Raw genomic sequence first — 6,781 nt, 5'->3', positions numbered from 1 at the left:
CTATGACGGGGAGCACGGAGGAGCCGGCCCGCCGGGGGCCCTCTCCGACGCGACCCGAAAGGCCTCATCGATCGGTAAAGGAAAGACAGCGGAGAAGTAAGCGGTGGCCCCGCGGCCACGGTTCCTGGGACAGCGACGGCCGCGCGCGCCCGCTCCCCCGCCCGCCCGGGGAGGGCTGGCTGGGCGGCGGACGCGGGGCCCTGCGTGCGAGCGAGAGGGCAACGTCTGCGGAGAGGTGCAACGCCGGCCTGAACACCGGCAGAGCCGGCCCGCCGAGAAGCCTCTCCGACGCGCCCTAAGCGCCTCATCGATCGGGTAAGTACGGAAAGGCAGCGAAGGAGGACAAAAGCAAGCGGAGGCCCCGCGGCCACGGTTCCTGGGACAGCGACGGCCGCGCGCGCCCGCTCCCCCGCCCGCCCGGGGAGGGCTGGCTGGGCGGCGGACGCGGGGCCCTGCGTGCGAGCGAGAGGGCAACGTCTGCGGAGAGGTGCAACGCCGGCCTGAACACCGGCAGAGCCGGCCCGCCGAGAAGCCTCTCCCGACGCGCCCGGGGACGCCTCGGCGGGCGCTGCCTGCGGGTCTGAGTCGGTCAAAGACGGGGGGAGGAGCGGGAGGTGCCGCCGGCCACCCGCTCCAGACAACAACGCCCTCGAGCGAGGTCACCGGGACCGGGGGAAAGCCGCGGCAGGCTCGACTCCCCCGGGCCCTTCAGCGTTCCAGAGTGCCGGCGACCGCCACCGGCCGCCGGTCTTTGCCCGTCGCCCTCACGGTGGGAAAAGAAAAAAGAAAAAAAAATAACACGAGGCGCCACGCCTCGCCCGCGCCATCGCCGGGGATCGGAGCACGGGGAAAGCCTACCCCCCGGCCACCTGCGTTCGGCTGCCGGCCACCGGGACCGGCTGCCATTGATCTTCCCCCGCTCAGCGGGCTCCAGCTTAGGGCCGGAGAAAAAGGACGGGGCGCCGCCGCCGCCTCGCCCGCCGCGTGCAGACTTTCTCGTCGAGCCCTCCGGCGACGGGGGAAGCCGGGGTAGGCCAGACGCCACGGGCCGCCCGCGTATGGCTCGCGCCGGCAAAAAGGAGGCCGAGGCGCCGCCGCCTCGCCCGCGCCATCATCGGGCCCTCCCTGGGGGGGGCCGGGGAAAGCCGCGGCAGGCTCGAAACCCCCCGGCCGTCTGCGTGCGCCCGGCTGCCGGCCACCACGACCGGCCGCCGCTCTCTGCCCGCTTGGCGGGCTCCGGCTTAAGGCCGGAGAAAAACAAAGGACGAGGTGCCGCCACCTCGCCCGCCCCCATCCCCTGGCCCTCAGGAGCCGGCGGCGGCCGCCGCGGCGGGCTGGGCTCTCGCAGGCATCTCTGCCTCGGGGCCTCTACCAGCACTCGCCATCGCCATCATCGGGCCCTCGGGGGGACGGGGGAAAGCCGCGCCGAGCTCCGCTGCGCTCCCCCCGCCCTTCCAGCGTTCGAGTGCCGGCGGCGGCCGCCGCCGCCGGTCTTCGCTCTTCGCCCTGCTCCGCGGGAGCCGAACCGTCCGGGGGAACCGCCACTACGCCCGCCGAGCGCCCCACTTGGCCGGCCGAGGCGAGGCCGTTGCAGCCGCTGGCTAGCGCCGCTCTCGGAGGCGAGTCCCCACTCCCTCCTATAGTACGGACAGGCACGTCCCCGCCCCCGGCAAGCTGCAAGAACGGTGCCTCCGCCCACCGGGGGGGCGCGCCGCCGCCGCCGCCTTTTACGATGACGTAACTGGAGGCAGCGAAAAACAGCGACCCCTTGGGCAGCTCCGAGCAGGCGGCGGGGACAACACGTCTACCCCTCAGCCCCGGAAACGCGACCAAGTCCCGCCGGAGCCCGGTAGACGTGGCCACCCTTTTCGCCGGACGCGCCGACAGCGACGGTCCGCGCTCTCCGGGGACCGCCGCCGGCCGCCGCCGGCCCCGGAGCCGGGTCGACCTGGCGGCCACCTGCGGAGCCGGGTAGACCTAGCGGCCGCCACCGGCCGCGGAGGCGGGTAGACGTGGCGCCCGGCCGCGGAGGTCGGTAGACGTGGCGCCCGGCCGCGGAGGCCGGTAGACGTGGCGTCCGACCGCGGAGGCCGGTAGACGTGGCGTCCGACCGCGGAGGCCGGTAGACGTGGCGTCCGGCCGCGGAGGCGGGTAGACGTGGCGTCCGACCGCGGAGGCCGGTAGACGTGGCGTCCGACCGCGGAGGTCGGTAGACGTGGCGTCCGACCGCGGAGGTCGGTAGACGTGGCGTCCGACCGCGGAGGTCGGTAGACGTGGCGTCCGACCGCGGAGGCCGGTAGACGTGGCGTCCGACCGCGGAGGCGGGTAGACGTGGCGTCCGACCGCGGAGGTCGGTAGACGTGGCGTCCGGCCGCGGAGGCGGGTAGACGTGGCGTCCGACCGCGGAGGCCGGTAGACGTGGCGTCCGACCGCGGAGGCCGGTAGACGTGACGTCCGACCGCGGAGGCCGGTAGACGTGGCGTCCGACCGCGGAGGTCGGTAGACGTGGCGTCCGGCCGCGGAGGTTCGTAGACGTGGCGTCCGGCCGCGGAGGCGGGTAGACGTGGCGTCCGGCCGCGGAGGCGGGTGCACGTGGCGGCCGGCCGCCACGTGCTCCGGAGCCGGCTGGACCGGCCAGCCCGGTTCTCCCCAGGCCGAGCTGTGGGTGGGTGGTGGTGGGGGCTAATTTCTACTTTTTTCCCCTTTTTCGGGATTTACGCGAATCTGGCGCAAGGGCCACCCCGTCCCTGTTTCAGCAGGGCGGCGGGGGTCGTGGGGGGGGGTCCGGGGGGGTTAACTTTTTTTTTCCCCCTTTTTCGGGATTTACGCGAATCTGGCGCAAGGGCCACCCCGTCCCTGTTTCAGCAGGGCGGCGGGGGGGCGTGGGGGGGGGTCCGGGGGGGTTAACTTTTTTTTCCCCCCTTTTTCGGGATTTACGCGAATCTGGCGCAAGGGCCACCCCGTCCCTGTTTCAGCAGGGCGGCGGGGGGCGGGGGGGGGGGTCCGGGGGGGTTAATTTTTTTTTTTTCTCCTTTTTCGGGATTTACGCGAATCTGGCGCAAGGGCCACCCCGTCCCTGTTTCAGCAGGGCGGCGGGGGGGCGTGGGGGGGGGTCCGGGGGGGTTAATTTTTTTTTTTCCCCTTTTTCGGGATTTACGCGAATCTGGCGCAAGGGCCACCCCGTCCCTGTTTCAGCAGGGCGGCGGGGGTCGTGGGGGGGGGTCCGGGGGGGTTAACTTTTTTTTCCCCCCTTTTTCGGGATTTACGCGAATCTGGCGCAAGGGCCACCCCGTCCCTGTTTCAGCAGGGCGGCGGGGGGCGTGGGGGGGGGTCCGGGGGGGTTAACTTTTTTTTTCCCCCTTTTTCGGGATTTACGCGAATCTGGCGCAAGGGCCACCCCGTCCCTGTTTCAGCAGGGCGGCGGGGGGGCGTGGGGGGGGGTCCGGGGGGGTTAACTTTTTTTTCCCCCCTTTTTCGGGATTTACGCGAATCTGGCGCAAGGGCCACCCCGTCCCTGTTTCAGCAGGGCGGCGGGGGGCGGGGGGGGGGGTCCGGGGGGGTTAATTTTTTTTTTTTCTCCTTTTTCGGGATTTACGCGAATCTGGCGCAAGGGCCACCCCGTCCCTGTTTCAGCAGGGCGGCGGGGGGGCGTGGGGGGGGGTCCGGGGGGGTTAATTTTTTTTTTTCCCCTTTTTCGGGATTTACGCGAATCTGGCGCAAGGGCCACCCCGTCCCTGTTTCAGCAGGGCGGCGGGGGTCGTGGGGGGGGGTCCGGGGGGGTTAACTTTTTTTTCCCCCCTTTTTCGGGATTTACGCGAATCTGGCGCAAGGGCCACCCCGTCCCTGTTTCAGCAGGGCGGCGGGGGGCGTGGGGGGGGGTCCGGGGGGGTTAACTTTTTTTTTCCCCCTTTTTCGGGATTTACGCGAATCTGGCGCAAGGGCCACCCCGTCCCTGTTTCAGCAGGGCGGCGGGGGGGCGTGGGGGGGGGTCCGGGGGGGTTAACTTTTTTTTTCCCCCTTTTTCGGGATTTACGCGAATCTGGCGCAAGGGCCACCCCGTCCCTGTTTCAGCAGGGCGGCGGGGGTCGTGGGGGGGGGTCCGGGGGGGTTAACTTTTTTTTTCCCCCTTTTTCGGGATTTACGCGAATCTGGCGCAAGGGCCACCCCGTCCCTGTTTCAGCAGGGCGGCGGGGGGGCGTGGGGGGGGGTCCGGGGGGGTTAACTTTTTTTTCCCCCCTTTTTCGGGATTTACGCGAATCTGGCGCAAGGGCCACCCCGTCCCTGTTTCAGCAGGGCGGCGGGGGGCGGGGGGGGGGGTCCGGGGGGGTTAACTTTTTTTTTCCCCCTTTTTCGGGATTTACGCGAATCTGGCGCAAGGGCCACCCCGTCCCTGTTTCAGCAGGGCGGCGGGGGGGCGTGGGGGGGGGTCCGGGGGGGTTAACTTTTTTTTCCCCCCTTTTTCGGGATTTACGCGAATCTGGCGCAAGGGCCACCCCGTCCCTGTTTCAGCAGGGCGGCGGGGGGCGGGGGGGGGGGTCCGGGGGGGTTAATTTTTTTTTTTTCTCCTTTTTCGGGATTTACGCGAATCTGGCGCAAGGGCCACCCCGTCCCTGTTTCAGCAGGGCGGCGGGGGGGCGTGGGGGGGGGTCCGGGGGGGTTAATTTTTTTTTTTCCCCTTTTTCGGGATTTACGCGAATCTGGCGCAAGGGCCACCCCGTCCCTGTTTCAGCAGGGCGGCGGGGGTCGTGGGGGGGGGTCCGGGGGGGTTAACTTTTTTTTCCCCCCTTTTTCGGGATTTACGCGAATCTGGCGCAAGGGCCACCCCGTCCCTGTTTCAGCAGGGCGGCGGGGGGCGTGGGGGGGGGTCCGGGGGGGTTAACTTTTTTTTTCCCCCTTTTTCGGGATTTACGCGAATCTGGCGCAAGGGCCACCCCGTCCCTGTTTCAGCAGGGCGGCGGGGGGGCGTGGGGGGGGGTCCGGGGGGGTTAACTTTTTTTTCCCCCCTTTTTCGGGATTTACGCGAATCTGGCGCAAGGGCCACCCCGTCCCTGTTTCAGCAGGGCGGCGGGGGTCGTGGGGGGGGGTCCGGGGGGGTTAACTTTTTTTTTCCCCCTTTTTCGGGATTTACGCGAATCTGGCGCAAGGGCCACCCCGTCCCTGTTTCAGCAGGGCGGCGGGGGGGCGTGGGGGGGGGTCCGGGGGGGTTAATTTTTTTTTTTCCCCTTTTTCGGGATTTACGCGAATCTGGCGCAAGGGCCACCCCGTCCCTGTTTCAGCAGGGCGGCGGGGGGGCGTGGGGGGGGGTCCGGGGGGGTTAACTTTTTTTTTTCCCCTTTTTCGGGATTTACGCGAATCTGGCGCAAGGGCCACCCCGTCCCTGTTTCAGCAGGGCGGCGGGGGGGCGTGGGGGGGGGTCCGGGGGGGTTATTTTTTTTTTTTCCCCTTTTTCGGGATTTACGCGAATCTGGCGCAAGGGCCACCCCGTCCCTGTTTCAGCAGGGCGGCGGGGGGGCGTGGGGGGGGGTCCGGGGGGGTTAACTTTTTTTTTTCCCCTTTTTCGGGATTTACGCGAATCTGGCGCAAGGGCCACCCCGTCCCTGTTTCAGCAGGGCGGCGGGGGGGCGTGGGGGGGGGTCCGGGGGGGTTAACTTTTTTTTTTCCCCTTTTTCGGGATTTACGCGAATCTGGCGCAAGGGCCACCCCGTCCCTGTTTCAGCAGGGCGGCGGGGGGGCGTGGGGGGGGGTCCGGGGGGGTTAACTTTTTTTTTTCCCCTTTTTCGGGATTTACGCGAATCATGGTACAAGGACGGCCACCCCGTCATTTTGAATGGATTTTTAAGAATTTCGGGTTTTTTAAACGCCCCCCTCCCCCGCCGCCGCCCTCAACGCACGCGCCCACAGGCACGCGCCCCCCCCGCCCCGAACCGGTGGCCGCCGTGCGCTCGCCGGCTTCACCGCCCCGTCCAGCCTCTCCGCTCCGCTCCGCCCCGCCCTCCCCCCCCCCCCCCCCGGCTCACGGCAAGTCTGCCCTCCCGGCCGGCTTTTTTCCTCCCCAGCTGGTAGGGGAGGGGCCGGGTAGAGGCGGCGGCCCCCGGGGCGAGTTCGCCGTCTGCCGGGAGACTTCAGGACGGGGCGTCCCTTGCCGGGTTATTATTTCTTTTTTTAATGAAACAAATGTATTAGAAGAAGTATCTGCGACCCTGCAGACGCCACCCGCCCCCCCCCCCGGCGGCACACGCGCGCTCAGAGAGACACACACACAGACACGGAGACACACACACACACACACACACACACACACACACAGAGACACAGACACAGACACAGACACAGACACAGACACAGACACAGACACACCGACACGCACACCTGCGCGCGCGCGCTCCCCCTCCCGCCCTCTCTCCCTCCCCGCGCTGCAGTTCCGTACGCGCCGGCCGGCGGGTGCGGCCCCTCCGCCCCGACCGCAGACTCTCCGGCGCCCCGGAGCAGCGGGGGGGGCGGGCTGGGGGAGGTGTGCGTCCGCAGCCGCGCGCTCTGCGCATGCGCGCGCGCCCCGCTGCCCGGCAACCGGGCCCCCGCCCGCCCGCCCGCCCGCCCACGGCGAAAGGGCGCCGGTTCCCGCCACGCCAACGTTCCCGCGCTCGGTCGCGACGGCGGCGGCAGCGGCAGGGGAGGGAGGCCGGCGCAGAGGCAGGCTGGGGAGGGGGGGGATACAGGGATTCGGAGAAGGTTTCCGTTTGGGTCGTTTGCGGGTTTTTTTTTCACACAGACACACACCCAC

The sequence above is a fragment of the Aptenodytes patagonicus genome, unplaced genomic scaffold (genome assembly GCF_965638725.1).
Source record: "Aptenodytes patagonicus unplaced genomic scaffold, bAptPat1.pri.cur scaffold_272, whole genome shotgun sequence".
Lineage (NCBI taxonomy): Eukaryota > Metazoa > Chordata > Aves > Sphenisciformes > Spheniscidae > Aptenodytes > Aptenodytes patagonicus.
This window is presented reverse-complemented; position numbering follows the sequence as displayed.